A 19,929-nucleotide genomic window follows, 5' to 3' on the forward strand; every position below is an offset into this window, starting at 1 on the left:
TATTTATAAGAATCCTTGTTTTCATAAAAGATATCTATATGTTAAATTCTTTTTTTTGAACAATATAACATTTTTATTGATTTATAATCATTTAACAATGTTATGTCAAATTCCAGTGTAGAGCACAATTTTTCACTTATACATGACCTATATATATTCATTGTCAGATATTTTTCTCTGTGAGCTATCATAAGACCTTGTGTATATTTCCCTGTGACACCATTTCTTAATTTTCACATTTCCCAGCGCATTAGCTGTACTGAACGTGTCATTTCCCAAGCAATAGAACTCTCACTTCCATTTTCGGGGTACTTTAGGGCGTGGTAAGTCTGCCCCTATTCTTGGTTTTCCCCCTGTGTTCTCCCACCTTCAAGGAAGTGCAGACATGATCATAGCCATGAGTATCCATACATTTGAGCAGGTGGCGGGTCCTAGTGGGCGTGGTCATCCTAAGATGTGATGCGCGTGGTGATATCCTCTCTTCTCTCTCTTCTTTGATGAGGACCTGGGGTCCACCCTTCCATCAGATAGTATCCAACCATTTTTCTCTCTTCTTTATCCTACCTTTGCACCTGGATCTGTCCAGAGTAAGTGCTCCATAAATGTTCGATGCCCCTCGTTTTCTTCTGTATTTGCATATTCTTGATCAAAAAGATCCAAGAGTTAGGTCAGAACTTAACGATGAGGTGGAGGCCTCGTAGGAGGGATCTCGCTTTGGCATCGTTTCAGGACGAGAGGCTCATTTTCTGTACTTAGTCCTGAACCTCAGCTTTAACTCAGTCTACTCCACTGCAGAGTAATTCTTCCTATGCCTCTTTCTCTTCCAGACTGTTAAGTTCCCCCAGGCTTTAAAATGGTATCTTTTTTCCCCCTTTTGTATCCCTATTATCTAACCCAGAATCTAGACAGTATAACATAAATAGAGAAGAGATATTTCCTGAATGAAGACATCTGTGTTCAGATCAGCCCTGCTCCTTCCTAGCTGCACGGCATTGAGAAGGTAACCTTTCTGAGACTTAATTTTCTCAACTAGAAAATGAAGGTAATCATGTCTATCTGACACGGCTATTGTGAGAATGAAATGAAATAAAACACACGGAAAGAACATTATTTCCCTCCTTTTCATGGTAACCCATCTGTGAAGCGGGGAGGAGGGTCGTGGTGTGTGGACGGTACCAGATCACTGGGCCGGTTCCTCTGCAGTTTTGCCCCAGATCTGCCTCATTAACATGCATCCATCCCTCCAGTAAAGGACCCTCGGGCTGGTTTTCTCTGTTATGGCCAGCGCCAGTCTTCCCTGGGTAGCGTCTCTGCGATTAATGGCTACAGAATCACCAGGGCTGGAGCAGGCTGGTTTTTCTTGGATTCTTTTTTTGAGTTTGTAATCTTAGCTGTCACCCGCTTGGCTCCGAAGATTATTAAGCATTCCACAAGGAAAGCATTCTCTTTAGAATGGCTCTGAAGCAGCCGTGATGGAGGAAATCTACTTACCCTGCCCTGCACTCCTGCCCCCTTGCCTGGTGTCTAGTCAAGAGTCACCCGTGACCTTGGCAAAGAGGAGGCAGCCTGCCTCGGTCCAAGCTCAATTATCAGGAGATAACCTCTGCAAGTTGGTTAAATAGGATTTCTCTTTCCCATTTTTTTTCCTTTCTTTCTTTTCTTCTTCTTCTTCTTCTTTTTTTAAGCTCAGCAGAAAAAGGCTTTGCTGGATACAGCAAGGACAAATGTATACCGTGATAGAGGAGAGTTTTCAGTTTTGTTGGGGGAGAGAGATTGCATATCAACCCGAGGTTGTACACACTCTGCCTCTTTAGAGGGAACTTCAAAAGCCTCACTCCAGAGATTTGCTGAGAGGAGCGTAGCCTGTTGGTTAGTGTATAATGTAACATTTGCTTTTATCCTTATAAATATTTTAACTCTTCTTTCACTCTGGATCCCTTGTTTCAAAGCCAAATTTCTTTCACTTTGTTCCTACAATTGCACCTTCTTCCTGGCATCCAGGCAATTTTCCTTATTCTGCCCAAGGCTTGCATTCAGGTTAGTAAAATAAGTCTCCCTCTCTCTGCCTTTCACAAGCTCTTTCAATTGGACAGCTCACTGTGCTTTTAGGAAATTCTTCAATCTTAGTTTATGTTTTTTTTTATTCCCTTCCTCCCTGCAACGCTCAGGTCTCGAGCCCCCTTTTTGATTTGAGAGAATGTTTTCTTTTGCTTTTCCTCCTGTTGTGTTTGCATTTTATTTTAGAAATGTTAATTCAACATCGATCGATGTCTTCTCTGTATCAATCCCTGTGCTAAGAGATGGTGAGTGTGTGGGAGGCTCTTTCCAGGAAGAACTCATAATCATGCAAATACAATGTCCTAAAGATTATTGATATCTGTCTGTCTGTCTGTCTATCTGTCTACCTACCTACCTATATCTATACATATCTATCTACCTATATAAGTCTGTCTATCATCTATCTATCCAGATGGATAGAAATAGAAATACAGATACATATACATATTTACAGATGTGTAGATAGGTAAGATGTAGCTATAGAGAGCACCAGCCTCTTTCTCTATAGAGAAATACCTAATAGAAACTTACTCAAGACTTGAGCAAAGGGGATCAAGAAAGACCTCTTTGTATTGACGTATGAATAAGCGATCGGGGTTATTCAGCTGTATAAGTAGGGGAAAGACACTGTGAGCAGAATAGATAACAGATAAAATGTTGTAGAAACTTGTAAGGATGTAGCCTGGAATGCTGGGGAAGGATAAGAATCTGGTGTGGCTGGAGACTGGGATGTGTCAGACGAGGCTGGAAGGATAACCAGGACTTATGTTGGTTCTCTTCCTGGTGGAATAAAGAGTTGAGCTCGGTGGGGGCGGGTATAGCTCAGTGGTAGAGCGTGTGCCTAGCAAGCACAAGGTCCTGGGTTCAATCCCCACTACCTCCATTGTAAATAAATAAGTAAAATCTAATTACCTCACCCCCCTCAAAAGTATACAGTGCTGTATGTCAATTATATCTCAATAAAACTGGAAGGAAAAAAAGAATGATTGAAAAAAGAAAAAAGAATTGAGCTTGGACTTTCCCTGTGGATGGTATGGGACTACTGGAGATTTTTTAGCAAATGAGTAATTTGTTCATGTGAGGAAATGATTGTAAGTGGCTGCGAAAAACAGACTAAGTCGTAAGCAACTGAGGCAGGATATTCACTAACCATTTAATTTGCCAAATCCTGACCAAAATGTCTGATAAATTCTTAAGAAGAGGTCAATACAGAATCGATCAACCAATGTCCTAGAAACCCCCCAAAATCAAGTTCACATGGAAGTTCCACCAGACACACACACTGTGTGAGGATGGAAGCAAGCTCGTGGATTCCAGGCCCTTGTTCAAGTGAGGATTGTGCTGACATTTTGATCTGGTAGCTGCCGGCATTGCGGCCCCGCTGTTGTTTCCATTTCTCTTACTCTGATTTACGTTACCATTAGATCACAGTGATCCCTAATGGGGGAAAATGCCTTTAATTCTTTCTTTGCCAAAGCCTTGTTTTGAAGTCCAGTAAATGTTGTTCAGGGCTGTATCCTATCAGCCAGCATTTCGGTTGTTAATGGTGAAGCCTTCGGTTCTCCTAGAGAACTCAGTATTACATGGACTCTCGAGAGCTAATTTCTCTCCAAAGCACACTGGCTGCACTTACCAGATGTCACTCGCTGTGGGGAGAAGCAGCCCTTTGCCACCTCCACACTGAGCTTTCATTAGCTGAGCCTTCATCATCTGGGTCCTTGTCGGCCCCGGGCGTGGGGAGCTGGAGCCTGCAAATGGCATCTTCTCACTTCAAGACTCTGCTCGCTCCTTGCCAGCCCTTCTCTAGGGCTGGCAGTCTTGGGGAGGCTCTTCTCCAACTGCTTTCCACTCTTGTCTTCAGCCACAGGCATGGGCCATGTTTGTGTTTGGTTTGGGAAGTGGCCTCTGCCCCAGAGCCCTGCGGTGGGGAAACAGGAGACGTGTACAATTAGCAATCAACGGCTTTATCTCCGCTCACATGTAAGAGACATAATTAGCTGGTTCCATCTGTTACTGATACCTGCTGGAATCAGCCGTTCGCACCTCAGCCAGATATTACAGTGAGTGGGAGGGACTGCAAAGGAAACATTTCAAAAATAACTCACATTTTGTTGTTTCAGACATCCTGCCCCCTTGGAGTCAGTCTCCAACTTCTGCTTCCCTCAGGTATATCCAGTTTGCTGTCAGTTGGCAAGGAGAGGGGCACGCTGACGAATATGGCAGCTGAGGGTGTGCAGGATTTCCCGAAGAGCTGAGAACTTCAATTTAAAGGGACAAGACTTGGTGTGTCATGCGGCAGTACTGGGGGGCTGTCCCATCTGGGGACATGGCACGATACAGGGGCTGGGCTCAGATACTGAGATGGGAAATATTTGCAGAGGGAGAAATCCAAAGGACTAGCTGGAGCCCCTACGACTGCTAGGGGAGGTGACGGGCCAGCGGTCACTCAGCCAGGAAGGTGGTGAGCCGGGATTTGCATCTAAGCCAAACTCCAAAGCCCGTTTTCTGGATCACGATGCATCACTCTTGTTCGATGGAGTTTTGTGTCTATCATTGGTCTCATGGGAATTAGGAAGCTCCAGGACCACTTTTATTTTTTGAGGTTGAAACAGCTTTGCAAAAATGAGGCATTTAAAAAGAAATATTCCCACCTACATAATGAATGCTTTTAATGTAAAAAGGTACAATGCAATATCATTGGGTTATTCACAAGATAATAACAGGGTTCATAAAATATTAATTTATAGTACTATAAGCAGCAGAGCCTGAGTGAGGGGCATGTATTAGACAGAGTCTCAACAGGAAAACGACATACTCAGAATAAGATTATTCAAGGAGACCTTATTTACAGATGTCTGGATGAAGGGGAACCACACAAGGCAGTGCAGTCATCTGGGCTAGTCTCAGCTGATTTATCACTCCGAGTGTCCTAGGGACACGTGGAAGGAGGCAGAACTCTGTAGAGCGAGTCACTGTTGCTGTGCTGATCTTTCAGGGCATCAGCTGCCCAAAGGTGACCTCAAAGGGCAGGGCCCAGCTGATAAATGACGTGACCTCACTGTTGATCCTCTCTCTTGACTTCTTAGCAGGAGTCCTCTTTGGCAGAACTTACTCCTAAAGCTGAGGGCATGGAGTTGGGGGAGGGGCTGCCTGGGATTAGGGCAACGAGGCAATTGAGGCAATTGAGGCATCAAGGGATCGACATTTAAGGAAGCCCTCACTCTCAGAGCTGTGCAAGCACAGGGTGGGGCTTGGAGCATTTAGCCCTGAGAGTGAGGGCGTCCTTAAGTTCTGCACCTTCACCGCCTCCCTCTCCTCACCCTTGTACAGCCTAGGGCAGGGGCATCTGTAATGAGGTCAATACAGCTTGGCCTTTTGTGGTCACGATGAGGTGGAATAGGGAAAGGAAGAGCCAGAGGAGCACGTAGAAGAAATCCAGCACAGGAAAGAAGTTCAAGATTCTAAGATAAACTTTTTTTCATTCCATCACATTCGCTGTAAAAAATACACAGGAACCTCAATCAAATAGAGCCAAGAGACCAGCAGGGGGAGCTCTCACACCCTGTGATGATCTCAGAGCCCACCAGGAAGATGAGAATCCCTTTCCTGGCAAGGACTTGGCAACCACAGCACTCCCCACTTCCTTTCCCCCCTGTCCTAGGCTCCCCTTCACCTGCCCTGTAGGGACCTGCACGGGCTCACTATGGTGGCAGACCCTGAACTGCAGTCCTGCTGGTCCAGGATAAACCCACCTCTGCAGGAGAAATATCTGGCAGTCTGTTTGTTTCAGCTCAACATCACCTACTTCTGAGACTGTCTACGAACCTCAATTGGAGAGAAAGTCAAAAGTCTAAATATGAGACATTCATGACACCCCATTTTCATCCTGTGATGAGCCTGGATTGTCCTCAGTCACTTGTGGGAAAGTAAGCTGCTTCCCTCTAGGGGCACAGGCCGGAGAGGTAAGCGTGAGTCCCCGCGGAGTGCCTCCGTCTGGCTTGTATTAGGTCCTCTCAAGCACCCTGGCCTTTCCCCATCCTTGGGTGGCTTTCAGGCACACTCATCTTCATCTCTCAGCCCAGCTCACTCACTGGCTCTCCCACTGGCTTTAGCTCCTGCTGCTTCAACCATGCTTTGCCACCGAGCTGTTGCAGACAATTAGCTTTACCTTCAGGTATCAGCTGGGGCAAGAACCTTAACTCTCCCAATGATCCGCTTTCTGGCCTCTGTCTTTTGCCTGATCCGCCCTCCGCAGCTCATCTGCACGATGAGTTCTTCTGGTGGCCTTTGTCCTACCACCGGTCTGCATGCCCCGCCTTCTGCTGTTTGGACACCTGAGTCTCAGCTAGGTCCTGGCAATAACTGGGCCGCTCTCCCATTCTTACTATCCTGTTTCATTATTATGCTCCTGTAATATATTTTAATTATCTGGTAGAACTGGTGGTTGATCTCCTGTCAGATTTCTTTTTAAAATATTCTTCAAGATTAACTTTTAAAATAAATTTTATACAATTTTTAAAGGTTACTTTCCACTTACAGTTATTATAAAATATTGGCTATATTCCTGTATTGTACAGTACATTTTTGAGCCTGTCTTATGCCCAGTAGCTTGTACTGCCCACTCCCCCCAGGTGACCCCCCCATTTGTAACCACTAGTTTGTTCTGTGTATCTGTGCGTCTGCTTCTTTTTGTTATATTCATTAGTTTGTTGTATTTTTTAGATCCCACATATAAGTGTTATCATACAATATTTATCTTTGTCTGTCTGACTTATTTCACTTAGCATAATGCCCTCCAAGTCCATCCATGTTGCTACAAATGGCAAAAATTTTGTTCTTTTTTATGGCTGAGTAGTATTCCATTGTGTGTATTTACATATGTGTATATGTGTGTATATATATATACATGTGATATATATATATATATATATATATATATATATATATATATACCACATCTTCTTTATCCATTCATCAGTTGATGGACACTTAGGTTGCTTCCATTTCAAATTAACTTTTAACCTTTTCATGACATTCTACAGTAAGAGAGAAATCTCACCAGGATGTGAATTGACTATTACTTGGATTTGAAAGACAATATGTCAGATTTCTTAAGGGTGTAGTACCAGACTTAATCTAGCCCTCCTACTAACTGGCTGTTTCACTTTAGTCAAGTTACTTAACATCTCTGAGCATCAATTCTCTCCCTTTAAAAACAAAAATGAAATATACCTGTTGGTGTAAGAGCTGTAAGGATAATCATTACATTGTCTCTATACATTTATTTGTCGTGAACTTATATTTTTACAAGCTTTTTAGTTTTCTTATCCACGGTTATGATCTGTAGCTACACTTAATAAGATTTTAAAACACATAACCAGAAATGGAGTTTTATAAATAGCATTTTTTAGGGGGATAACAGTTATTCATGTATTTGTTTTTATTCGGTTGAAGTTATTTTTAAATAGGATTTCCTTTTTCCTCATATTTTTCTAGCAGTGAGTGGTACTGTGATTTATTTTTATATACTTACTTGCATCTGTCCTTTTTGTTCCTTTAAAAAAATTGCATACATTTTGTTTAGTTACAAATTAATTAACCTATCGATAGCAAATAAGCATATGAAAAGATGCTCCACTTCCTAAGTTATCTGGGGAATGCAAATTTAAAAACACAATGATATATCATTACACACCTATTAGAGTGGCCAAAATCCAGAGCACTGACAGCACCAAGTGCTGACGAGGATGTGGAGCAACAGGAACTCTCATTCATTGCTGGTGGGAATACAAAAGGAACAGCCACTTTGGAAGACAATTTGGTGGTTTCTTGCAAAACTAAACATACTCTTACCATGTGATCCAGCAAATCGCTCTCCTTGGTATTTACCCAGAGGAGGTGAAAATGTATGTCAACACAGAAACCTGGATTCAGATGTTCATAGCAGCTTTACTCATAATCGCCAAACCTTGAAAGCAACCAAGATGTACTTCAGTGGATACATGGATAAACAAACTGTATTACATTCAGACAATGAAATCGTATTCAGTGATAAAATCAAATGAGCTGTCAGGCCACGGAAAGATAGAGCAGAACCTTAAATACGTATTACCGAATGAAAGAATTCAGTCTGAAAAGGCCATGATTCCATCTACATCATATTCTGGAAAAAGCAAAGTTATGGAGAGACCCGTCCCCGTCTCACTTTCTCTTTTGACACGTCACTGGGGGAATTCACAGACCACGAGGTGCCCCAGCTGTGTTTGGAGTTTGTCTGGCGGTGCCAGCTCTCGGCCCTCGGAGACCTTGGGGCCCACGGGACGCTGTAGTGCTTTCTGCAGTATTTGTTGCAGTACTTCTGCTGGGAACACGCCATCAGTCCCATGGTGCAGCCCCCGCCACCAGGAGAAGGAGGGAACCTGGTCCTTCCCAGTTATCTCTGGCCACGCAATCCAGGATGAGCTTCTGGGTCACTCTGAGATAGTCTGGTTCTTTGCATCCCAGCAATAGATTATGGAGTGAACACCATTATTTGGCAATAAAGAGCATACAGCAGGGTGATACTGAAATGAAATGCAGCAAGTTAACAAGGAACAAAAATATGATGATAAATCAGTACAATTTATTTCAGACTGAACTTCACCAGATTTGCCAGTTATATTCATCTGATAAAAGTCTGATATGGGGCACCAAAATATCCTTCACACCTAAAGTTAAAAATAGAAAATATAGCGACAAGTATATACAATTTGGCTTTTTATTTATTGAGAATAATGACTCAGCACACCTGCCAATGTGTTGTTTGTAGAGAAGTGCTTGCAAACATCAGCCGGAAACCTTTTCTTGCATCTTATCGTTTAGAACAATTATATGTTTGTTTTTTTTTAAAAAGCGAGCACAAAATTTGTAATTCCAAACATCAGTTCATAACAGAAGTTTTTGTCATGTTTTGCCGCTTTGCAACAGGAAAATTCCAAAACCAATTCTTTTTTTTCTTTCATAAATAATTTAAAGTAAATCCGCCAGCTTTACATCACATGTTAAATGAGGACAAGTCAAAACTTGTCTTAATGTTATGAAGATTGTAGCATGATCTTTATAGCATGTCATTTAATAATATGGTCCTGTAAAGGAACATTTTTTTCAAAACAAAGTCACTTATTTATAAATGCTGAAATGATTAAAAATCCCTATGGGTTTACAGTGTATACTTCTTTACAAGAGGAGTTCATGAGTCAAAAAGAGGTTGGAAAAAGCTGGTGTAACGGGAATGCCTCCCCCATTTGTCAGCTCTTTGCAGTTGGGCAAGTTACTTAAGCTTTCTGAAACTCCATTTTCCTCATCTTTAAAAAGAGGAAGCGACACCTACCTTGCAGGATTGTTTGAATGATTACAGAAAATGAAGTGCTTGGTACGGTGCAGGTTCTCATTAAGTGGTGGTTATTATTATGGATTGACTCATTTAATCTATTTATTGAGCACCTACGATGTATCGGGCATAGGGTTATACACCTGAATTAAAATGGACGAGAAGGAATGTGAAAACAAATATATGTATGTTCCTATATGACTGAAGCACTGTGCTGTACACCAGAAGTTGACACAACATTGTAAACTGACTAGACTTCAATAAAAATACATTTAAAAAAAGAAAATAAGATGGGAAGAAATCTCAACATTCTAGTGCTAGATTAAGGATTACAGCACCGTGTGAAGTAGGATCTTTGAGCATTGATTTCCACCTAATTGATTCAGTAAGTGAGATTTTCCTTATCTGCCTATTTTAATACCAGTGACTAATATACAGAGTGCTTCCTGTGTGCGTTGGGACTGTATTGAGTGCTCTGTCATTTAATGCTTATAACAAACCTATCAAGTATTCACTGTTATTATCATAATACCCAGATGAAGAAACTGAAACCCACAGAGATGAATAAATAAGGGGCAGAGCCAGGCACTGACCCCTGGGGGTTTGGCTTCAGAGCCCACAGGTCTAACCACTGCAGATTGGCAGGGTGGGGCAGGGCTGGGTATCTTAAAGGTTAAGAAAATTGATCCACAGAGTGAGGATTGTGAACCTGACTGAGTGGGGTTAATCTGGTCCTTAAGATATGGCAGTGAGTGAGGGATGGAAGGCATTTGAGAAGGAAAGCAACACTGATGATGGTGTAATAGTACTCTAGGGGAAAGACACAGACAAATGACATTGAGGGAGTACACGTAGGAGGGCAGAGGTGACGAGGCTACTATTTGGAGAGTAACAGCAGGGCGGGCAGGGTGTTCACTGTGAGCAATAACAGACAGCATGCAGAACTTTTCCACAACAGTAACCTAGGGTATCACAAACACAATGGTACTCCCATCTCAATGCTGGAAATGTGATAGAGAGTTGGCGGGTACAGGTAAAATCAGAAGTGTTTTACCTGTGAGAATATTCTGGCATTAAAAAGTAATTCAGCAAGTTCCTCCTAAAGTGAGTCCTGCGGAAACCATTGGTTTCTGTAGAAAATGGTGAATCAGATGGATCTGAATAGATGTACTACCATAATTCCTTGGAGAACAGGACCATGGCATCTTAGAATCTCATCTGAAAAATTAAGGCGTTGTGTAGAAGGACCGGCCAAGAGTGGAAATGGGACCACCATCTAGACAAATAGGGGTGCCCTCTTAAAGGAGACTCATTTTAAAACTCAAAGGCTGAGAGACACAAGCATGGCAGACTTGTGTGTGGCGTGAGCTGGTCTTGGAGGGTCATGTTATTAGTATGACTGCAGGCACTTGAGTCAGGGTATGTGGCCTCAGTGTTGGGGTCCTTGGTAGACTCCTCAGGTTAATGATGCTTCTGCAGCCATTGGGAGGAATGCATATCTATGAGGAACCTTTCTTTTGAAAGCCACAGAAGCCCCAACTCAAACTGGTTTAAGTCCAAACAAAAACAAAAACAAAAACAAAAGGATTTCTTGACTTACTGGGAAACTCCTTTGGGTCTACTAGTTTTTAGGCATGGCTGGATCCAGGGGTTTAGACAACATGGTCAGATCTTTTTCTGTCCTTCTCTCCCTTCTTTTCTTTTCCTTTCCTCTTTCTGGACTGTTTCAATTTTAGGCAGTTTCTTTCCAACTGGCTAGAAAATAGACATGTGTGGCTTCAGAATTACCTAGTCCTTACATCCTAAGATCTTGGAAGGAAGGAAAGCATATTCCTTTTCCAGCATCCCTGTGGGCTGTGATGGGTCCCAGGCCCTCCTTTGTTTGCTGTGTTTGGTGAGATAGAAGTGTTGATTGGAGAGGCTGGGCCCCAGTGTTCACCAGCCCAGAGCTGGGGAGAGATCACCCTCCAGAGCCAGGCAGCCAGGAACTTGTGGATGTTGGGCTGAAATATGCCCTTGCTTCCTCTAAGCCAGTGTTACCCGAAGTGTGGTCTACGGACAACCGGTATCAGCATCACCTGGGAACCTGAAAACTTCTGGGCTCCAACCCAGACTCACTGAATCAGGGATCCAGGTGATTTTACATCTGCTGAAGTTTGAGAATCAGTCTTCCATGCATTTGGCAAGTCCCTTCCGCATTCTCTAGATCAGCTTTCTTCCTTCAGTTGTTTTGTGAAATGTGGTCAGAGCCCCAGGAAGGCATCACTCATATATCCTTGGATGAGACCTTTGACCCTGACCATCAAGTCAGCAAAGCCCCCAGCGGTCCTTCATGCTGAAGACACCATCCACCCGAGAAGCATCCTGTACTAAATATTTTATCCTTTCATCTTGGTCGCAGAGAAAGAGCAAGGTTTTTTAGTATTCTTGTCTGGTAACAGATATCACTTAGAAATCCATTTTATAATCATTTAAACTGGTTTGCTTTGGGTCTATTTACATAATTCCGTGAGATGCATGGAAAGAGAGGCAGTGTGTTATTTTTCTGCAGCCAAATACACGGAAAAAACACTTTCTAAGGTAATTACCACTTCAGTGCTCCCCACACAGTCAGAGGGCAGCGTGGTGAAGTGTGCCTTCTGGGCCCAGGGCCACCGAAGTGTGGAAAGAACGTCCTTTCTCCCCAGGAAGGGAAACAACACACTGTATATGAAGCCTCTTTACTTACGAGCGTAATTTGCAGGAAGGTTGTGGAGCTGTGGCTTCCAGCACGTGGGGGGATCTCATCGTGGAACAAACAAGGCAGTTTTAAGACCTTTGAGGTATAGTGCCCAGGGGAGGGAGGGACCCTGACCTCCTGCCACCAGGACTGCAAATGCAAGACACTCTTGGGGAGGATTAAATCAGACTTTTATCTCCCAGTGGATGCCAGTGGGGACTTTTTAATGGGAAAGGTCCTTTGCTTCTTCAGACACCAGACGTGGTGGAGAAGTTTGTGTTTAAGTCACGGGAGGGCTTACACATGAGGATAGGGCACTGAGTTTTCTCAAGGAGTGGTGAGCGGAAGGTTCTCCTGAGTGACTCTGTCCTCCATCCCCTACGACTGTGTTTTCTGTATTCATTTAGGCTTTCATGCTCCCCCCTCCTCCCTTTTTTGTTTTCCCACCATGCAGATTTTGTCATTTCTCTGGTGGTTTTCTAACTGGTCCTGCATAAAACCCAAGTTGTGGTACCCTGTCCGCATTACGCTAGCATCTTGAACAATGCATGGATATCTGGCACGTTTGTTTTGCCCCTACGTTAGGCCAGGGGATGGTCAGGTACCAATGATCCAAAGATGAATGAGACCCTTTACCCTGACTTTCCCCTCAGGGAGCTCTAAGGATAGATGAATTTTAATGGCTGGTCTTCAAACTAAGGACTTAAAGGAGTTCTATGTTACTTTGCAGCTGAAGGAGGAGTTTGTAACCTGGAGCCCACGGACCCTCAAGGGACATATGGCTAGAATTGAGATATACAAAGGATGGGAAACATGACCTCTTTATTGTGACTTACCTTTTGTTCCTGTGCCCATTCTTGGTGACCCTGTTTCTCTCTCTGGCTTGTATTCTATTTCCAAACAATGGTTCCTAACGACGACGCATACAGATCAGCAAGGTGGTTCCCCGGGGCTTGCTTACATTAACTGTAGTGCTAGTTGCCGGGATGCTGGGCCTTTATCAAAATGCCATCCCACCTCACCACCCTCTTCTCACCACAAGTCCTGCATCCTAGCCTCTTACTAGCCCCTTCCTCCCATTTTCTGATCCAGTAAGTAATTCTACTTGCCTCTTGTTGGCTTATTTTTGCTTGTATCCTGAGGTCAGCATTGCCCATGAAGTGCTGAATGAAATTTTATCTCACAAGGCCATTGGCTCAGTTGCAACTCACTCTTGTGCTCCTGGCTGTCTGCTTGTTATTCAGGTCCATGCCCACTACAGTTTGGGGCACAGACCTCAATTGACCCTTCTGGACTAGCCCCAACTCCTGTTGCCTGACTTACAGAATCTGTCTTTTCATCTCTGTGCTGTTGCCACAAACCAGCTTTTCCTTTGGATCCGTGGAGAGGCACGCTGGGTTCACATCCTGGCTCTGCATCTTCCAAGCTGTGTCGCGTTGGCCTAATCACGTAACTTCTCCAAGTTTCTTTTTCCTAATCTGTAAAATGAGGGTATTCACAGTACCTACTTCCTGGGTTATATGGATTAAATGAGATAATACCTGGCCAGTCTTCACTATGTAGTAGATATTATTATTTGTATTTTTATTTGTAATAATTATTGTTAATTTTATGTGTCGTATTGTTAATGATTTGAGAATATTGGGCAAAATATTAATATATTAGTAACTGTAAGTTTTGTATTTGTGACATCCCACCAATTCTTACCTTTTTTGCTTCCTGTCTCAGGTTTGCGTTCTTTTCTGCTTGGTGGTCAGTGTCTTACAAACTGTTGTTTCATATATTATGTCCATTTGTTGACTGTTTCAGGTAGAAGAGTAAATCTGGTTCTCATTCCATTTTGGCCGGAAGTGGAGGTTATACGCTTTTTCCCCCTCTTTGACTTAAAAAAAGTCTCAAAAGGTGTTTTCATTTCAGCTCTCATGGATGTACATCTTTCTTTTTCGATGGCTACTTCATATACCAAGGTTATAATAATACAGCCCATTGCTATTATTGGTTGAGCTCCTACTATGTGCTAGATACTGTGTAGAGCACTTTACAGTTGGACAAAAATCCAGCTTGGACTTGGGTTGTGGCACTCAGATATCCAGGGATGGCAGATGATACTAGGAATCACAAGCACCAGGAGACTGGCAGCCAGGACAACATTAACTCATATTTGAAAGTCCCATGACTATGTGATGTATTCTCCTGGTGGTGGACACAGAGTATTCTGTTTTGCTATTACAAACGAAACTAGACGCAACATTTTATGTACACATCTTTGTTCACGTGTGATCAATATCTGTCAGATAGTTCCGAGAAATGGAATTTCTGGGTCAAAGGGTGTGCATAATTCAAATTTTTGTTAGGGACTGCCAAATTGCCCTGTAATTATGTTGTGCCAATTCACCTTCTAGATAGCAATGTATGAAGATTTGTTTCTGTAACCAACACTGGTTATTATTAATCTTTAAAATCTTTTCAATCTGATGGATCAAAATGATACCTTGATATTTTAATTTTGCATTTCACTGATAACATGGTAACATATTTCTGACAGATTGTATTCTTAAATTTCTGTTTGAAGTATTTGCCTATGTTTCACGTGGATTATTTGTCTCTTCTTCGTGACTTGTGGGAACCCTTCACATTCTACATCTTCATCTTTCCTCTGATTTCTCTATTGCAGTTATTTTTATTGCAATTATTTTCTAAGGCTCTTGCTTGTCTTTTTTTTTTTGGTATCTTGTTTATGCTCTCCTTTCTCTTTAAGAAAACTTAAAATTTTATTTAGTGAAAACAATAAATCTTTCCTTATGGGCTCTGGGCCTTATGTTTTGCCTAAACACAAAGAAAGTCATCCTGGATTCCCAGATTATGAACATATTTTCCTGCTTTTTCACCTAGTGTCTTAATAGCTTTATTTTTCATGCTGTACTTTTCTCTATCAGGGATCTATATTTATATGGGTGTGTGTGTGTGTGTGTGTTTGTGTGTGTGAGAGAGAGAGAGAGAGATGAGAATTTAACTTTTTTCTCAGGAAGGTTGTCCCAATACCATGAATTGAGTGTTAAGTTTAACCTTAACCAGAACTGAATTCCTTTATATACATGGATCAGTTATGAGACACTATTGAATTGTACTGATTTTGTTCACCAATGTCAAGGGGTTTTAATGATTAGGGCTGTATGGCATATTTTGACATTTGGTTGGGTAGTCCCATATCAGTTGCCACTCATTGTTCAAGCCAAGTGAGTTGGGCTTGTGTGAAGGTATAAAATTATGAAGGAACTTAATGCGATCAAGGTGCCATTAAACACCGCATTATTGCTATAGTATAAACTGTGAAGAAGTGAGGCTAGTGAACTGGGTAGATCATCCAGTCAGATATATCCCATGTTAAGGAGTTTGGAGAGTCACTGAAGGGTGAATCTTGGGGCTAAAATGGTTAACTTGTCTTTGTGGACAGTCACTTGGGCAAACAACGAGAGATTAGGCTTCAGGTCCTAGGTCTTGAGATTTAAATACAAGGAGGGGGAGAAAGGGATTAGGAAAGGCCTGGAGAAATCACAAATCAAAGCAAGCACAATATTATTGGCTACATTCTGCCATTCTGCACAGTACAGCAGTTTCCTCCAAGTAATAAATAATTAAAACGGCAACAATAGGATTAAACAGCACTGACTATAAGCATGAACTCTGCACCAGATCTGGTGCCAAGAACTTTATAATCACAGTCTCAATCTCTGTAATGTTACTTTTAAGGTAAGAATTGTATTATTTACCCCCATTTCAATAACTACTGAGGTTCAAGGAAGTTAGTACAGTTAAATCGTGGGCTTGGGACCTAGATCTGTCTGATTCTGTCCTTAACTCCTTCACTCTCTCATCTCTCCATTACTAAGCAGCCTCGCGCCTGGGCATTTTTCAAACATGTGTCGTAAAGATTTCACCCTCTGTCCTCTGTGGAAAAAAAAAATGAAAATAAATTGAAAATTCACCCTCTTGAAAGAAGCTGTGCACTTAAAAGTTTTTACATTACAAGTCAGAGAAATGCCTGGTAGAAGAGATTAAAATCAGGTTTGCCAGTGAATTAAGGAAATCTCAGAGTATTAGCCAAAGTGGAAGGAAATTTTCCAAGACTGCTTGTGACTGAGGTATAAAGTCACATCCCATCCCATATGCCCTCTTCCTGGAGCCCCTCTGCCCCCCACCCACAGGGATGGAGTCCGGGGGCCATGCTGGAGCCGCACTCCTTCCCCCTGGCCACGCTGAACTACGGGGGGACACCTGATCTTAAATGGAGCAGTGGTGTTCGATGGCCTAGTGATACTCTTCATCCCAAGAACTTGGACGTGGATTCAGAAATGTGATTTATTCTTTTGCTGGTCATTTTGAAACAAGAATATGCAAATTTGGGAGCTGTGGGGCAGCCATATTTGGCCATTCACTCTCCAAAATCAGCCAAGGCTAGTCTGCCAGTGGGAATAAAGTGGATACATGGAAGCAGAGATTAAAGACCATCTGGCCTCAGAAAGGATGTGAGGAAAGGAGAGAAGAGAAAGGTAGGAAATGAGGGGGATGCAGGGGAGGGAAAGAGAGAGAAAGGGAGGGAGAGACTTGTTGCAGGGTCTCTGAGCACTTTCCAGCTCCTGTTTCCAGTCCCTTGTTGGGGGGTTTGGCCATACTCTCCAACCTTCTGTTCCAAACTGTGCTCCTTCATTATTTTCATTTCCCTTTGTTTTGGTTTGAGATAACAAAAAGAATCCTAATTAAGACACACTTGCTCTTTGGCACATCTCCAGTCATGGAATAACAGCTAGACAGAAATCAGTGAGCATGCTGGGGCAACAGTCGGATATGCACGGGCGGAGGCTACACACAGGAGCTTACCCTGGAACGCTGAAGCCAGCGCATGAAAATGCAGGTCAACTTTGTAAAAAGAAGGTGCTGGGGCATTTTCAGATCCTCAGCAGAAAAGTGCAGGATCTATGGATTCATCAGAGTTTCAGATAGATGGTCCAGTGGGAGAGAGGAGTTGGGACTGGCACTCAATGCATCCATTTGGCGGGGGGTGGGGGGTGCTGGGCGTGGGGGTAGGTGGACGTTAATCCAGAAGATCAGCCAAACGGGCAAAGCGTGAGGTCAGAGTGGCTCAGCGACCCTTGCATCACAATTCCACAAAATGATGACTGTGAGGGTCTGAGCTAAGGGAGCAGAATGTTCTAACAGGTGGATCCAAAGTGATGCTTAAAACCTACACATTTCTAAGCAGAAGGGATTCAACCGTAATTACCTGAATTATTGTTTCCGGAGGGATGTTTTATGACGTTTTATAGAAAGTGTCTTATGTTGCCCAAAGGGAAGACTTGTTTTTAGATCAAACCGTAAGCGGAAAGTACTTCTTTTTTTTTTTTCTCCAAAAGGAGCCCTTCTCTATACCAACGTTCACAGAATACTGTTCACAGCAAAAGAACCCCTCATCTAGTAAAATGATCAGGTTCAGAGATCTTTTATGAAAATTAAATAAGAACTACAAAAACACTCAATTATTATTATTACTATTATTACTATTATTACTATTACTATTACTATTATTATTATTATTATTATTATTATTATTATTATTATTAGTGCTGAAACCTGGGATACCCAATCAGTTTTAGCTACTAATATCCCTACTACTGCCACTACCACTGCTACTGCTGCTGCTCCTAGTGTTGTTATATATGACTGGAACGTAGCTGGTACTTGATGCCAGCCTTTCCTCTTTACAGCAAAAAGAAACTCCTGTTTCTTCCCTTGTCCCCCTTCATCCAGCTTTGCAGCTGACCACAGAGATGCTTTATTTTGTCTTTTAACCACTAGGAATGGTGCCTTTATGGTACGCCCAGCAGAATGTCCCCTTCTGTGCTGTGCCTCCTACGGGGGACAGCTGGGGAGGATGCCTGCCACAGAATCACAGTCTCAGCTGGAGGGGGTCCTTAGAGGTTGGCTCCATTCCAAGAACTAGCACCTCCTCTCAACTTCTTTGACATGTACTCAGTGATCTCATTTACCGCTGCTCACTCCCCAGAAGAGAGAACTTTCTGCCTCTGTGGGTTGGTCATCCCAGTGTTGGGTGGCTTTGATTATTCCCACTGACTTGGAATACATTCCACTGGAGTTTGAATTTTCAGTCCTGGAACCCCACAGAGTGAATGTAATCTCTCCCTCACAACAGAAGCCAGTTCATGAATGTTCTATGCGTCTACCTTCTGCAGCTCCCCTGCTCTGTTCTTTCAACCATTCCACATCTTACATAATTTTTTAGACTCTAACATTCTGCTCACTCTTCCCTGGGCTTGCTCCAGTGTAACCAGTGTCTCTTGAAAAAGAGATGTCATTTAAAATCGGACAGCTACTTCCTGAGCTGCTCAGATAGCGCAGAACAAGTGCTATTCTATCACTCCCTCAGTGTGGACTGTGCAGTATTTCTCCAAATGCAGTCTAAGCTCGAATTCGCTTCTGTCCCCTCCTTTGAAGTGATGTAGCACGCTGGCTCAAAGAAAACTCTGAAGTACTTTTCACATAAAATATCATTACATTTTCTCTCATTCCTCTGCAGCAGGTCTTTTGAACCCATGCTCATTAACCTATTTATTTCTATTATCAGTGGGTTTCTTTGTATGTCACCCGAGTCTGCTACAAGTTTTATTGAACAGATCCAATGACTCTCTGTTGCTTATAGGATAATACTAGAATGCCCTTGAATGATGCAAGCTTTCTCTCCTGACTTGAATTCTGGCATCATGACATAAAGCTCCCTCTCTTCCTACATGCTAGCCATTTTAAACTATAAGCAGGTCACCAAACGTATGCTTTGTCACATCTCTGTGTAATTGCACATGCCATTCCTTCTGCTCAGAATGTCTTTACTCCCTGTGCATGCCTGGAGAACATGGTTGGGATAAAGTTTCCCTTTTCCCCTCCAAGTTCTTTGGCTGGTCTAATAATTAAATTGACACAAGACAGATTGACAGGAGAAAAACAAATTAAATTTCACACATATAGAAGCCCCACAAAGGCATGAAAGTTTCCCTAGCAGTCAGGTAGTTGAGCTGTGTCTACCACCTGAGCTACAGAGAAGGGCATAGGAGTCTGGGGTCTCAGAGAAGGAAGACAAAACACAGCAAGATGTGAAGAGCAGATGTTTGGGAAACAAATGTTTTCCAGGCCATGCAGATAAGTCTTTGTGATATTAAGAAGTTATCTTTGGTGTTAGCTCTCTTCTGGTACAAGCCCTCTATTTAAGTTCTTTTAGGCAGGAGGTAAAAAAAAAGCTCTTCCTGAGTCTGTTGGGTCTTGATGTGTCATCTGTGTGTCAAAGTGGCCCGCCCTGAACTCTATCAGTACCTACTCATCCCTAAAAGCCCAGTTCAAATATCACCTCCTCCATAAAGCCTTCCATGACATCACCATCTACTCTTCCCAGGAAGGCATATAGTGTAGTGGCTTTCCCTTTGCCACACACTTAGCATACCTGTGTCGAGGAACGCTATTTTCCTACACGCTCATGTTTCCAGAAATCATCCATTACTATTGAGTGCTCCACGCCATGCCAGCCATGGAACTAAGGACTTGACATGCACTAGCGCTTTTTGACTTCCCACTGTAGCATGTGCCATAGTGGATGCCGTCGGCACGTCACTGTATTCCTGTGTCCACAGGGTTTTTACTGGAAGCATCTCTGACTCTCTGCTTGAGAGCTTTCTCTGGTCTCAGGACGATGCTCGGCCAGTGTTGTTTAGAGTAGACT

General features: G+C 42.7%; 3 long non-coding RNA genes across 6 annotated transcripts in view; 2 read left to right on the forward strand and 1 right to left on the reverse strand.

Moving 5' to 3' along the window:
* The window catches only part of LOC116284223 (uncharacterized), a 229,648-nt gene that overhangs the window by 94,714 nt on the left and 115,005 nt on the right, over positions 1-19,929 (forward strand). The gene's annotated exons all lie outside the window — the stretch shown is intronic.
* On the reverse strand, positions 3,198-13,022 carry LOC140687094 (uncharacterized). 3 transcript variants are annotated; one of them, XR_012061182.1, is made up of 6 exons: positions 12,983-13,022; positions 11,028-11,182; positions 7,912-8,621; positions 4,164-4,316; positions 3,692-3,976; positions 3,198-3,495 (listed from the first exon to the last, which is right to left on the reverse strand). It is a non-coding gene; the product is annotated as an uncharacterized lncRNA (long non-coding RNA). The 3 variants fall into 3 exon arrangements; XR_012061181.1 differs by having other exon boundaries at positions 3,198-3,976; XR_012061183.1 differs by lacking the exon at positions 11,028-11,182 and having other exon boundaries at positions 3,198-3,976; positions 12,983-13,018.
* LOC140686948 (uncharacterized) lies at positions 13,115-13,694 on the forward strand. Its single transcript, XR_012060952.1, has 2 exons — positions 13,115-13,237; positions 13,391-13,694. It is a non-coding gene; the product is annotated as an uncharacterized lncRNA (long non-coding RNA).

This window comes from Vicugna pacos, chromosome 18 (assembly GCF_048564905.1).
Source record: "Vicugna pacos chromosome 18, VicPac4, whole genome shotgun sequence".
Classification (NCBI taxonomy): Eukaryota; Metazoa; Chordata; class Mammalia; order Artiodactyla; family Camelidae; genus Vicugna; species Vicugna pacos.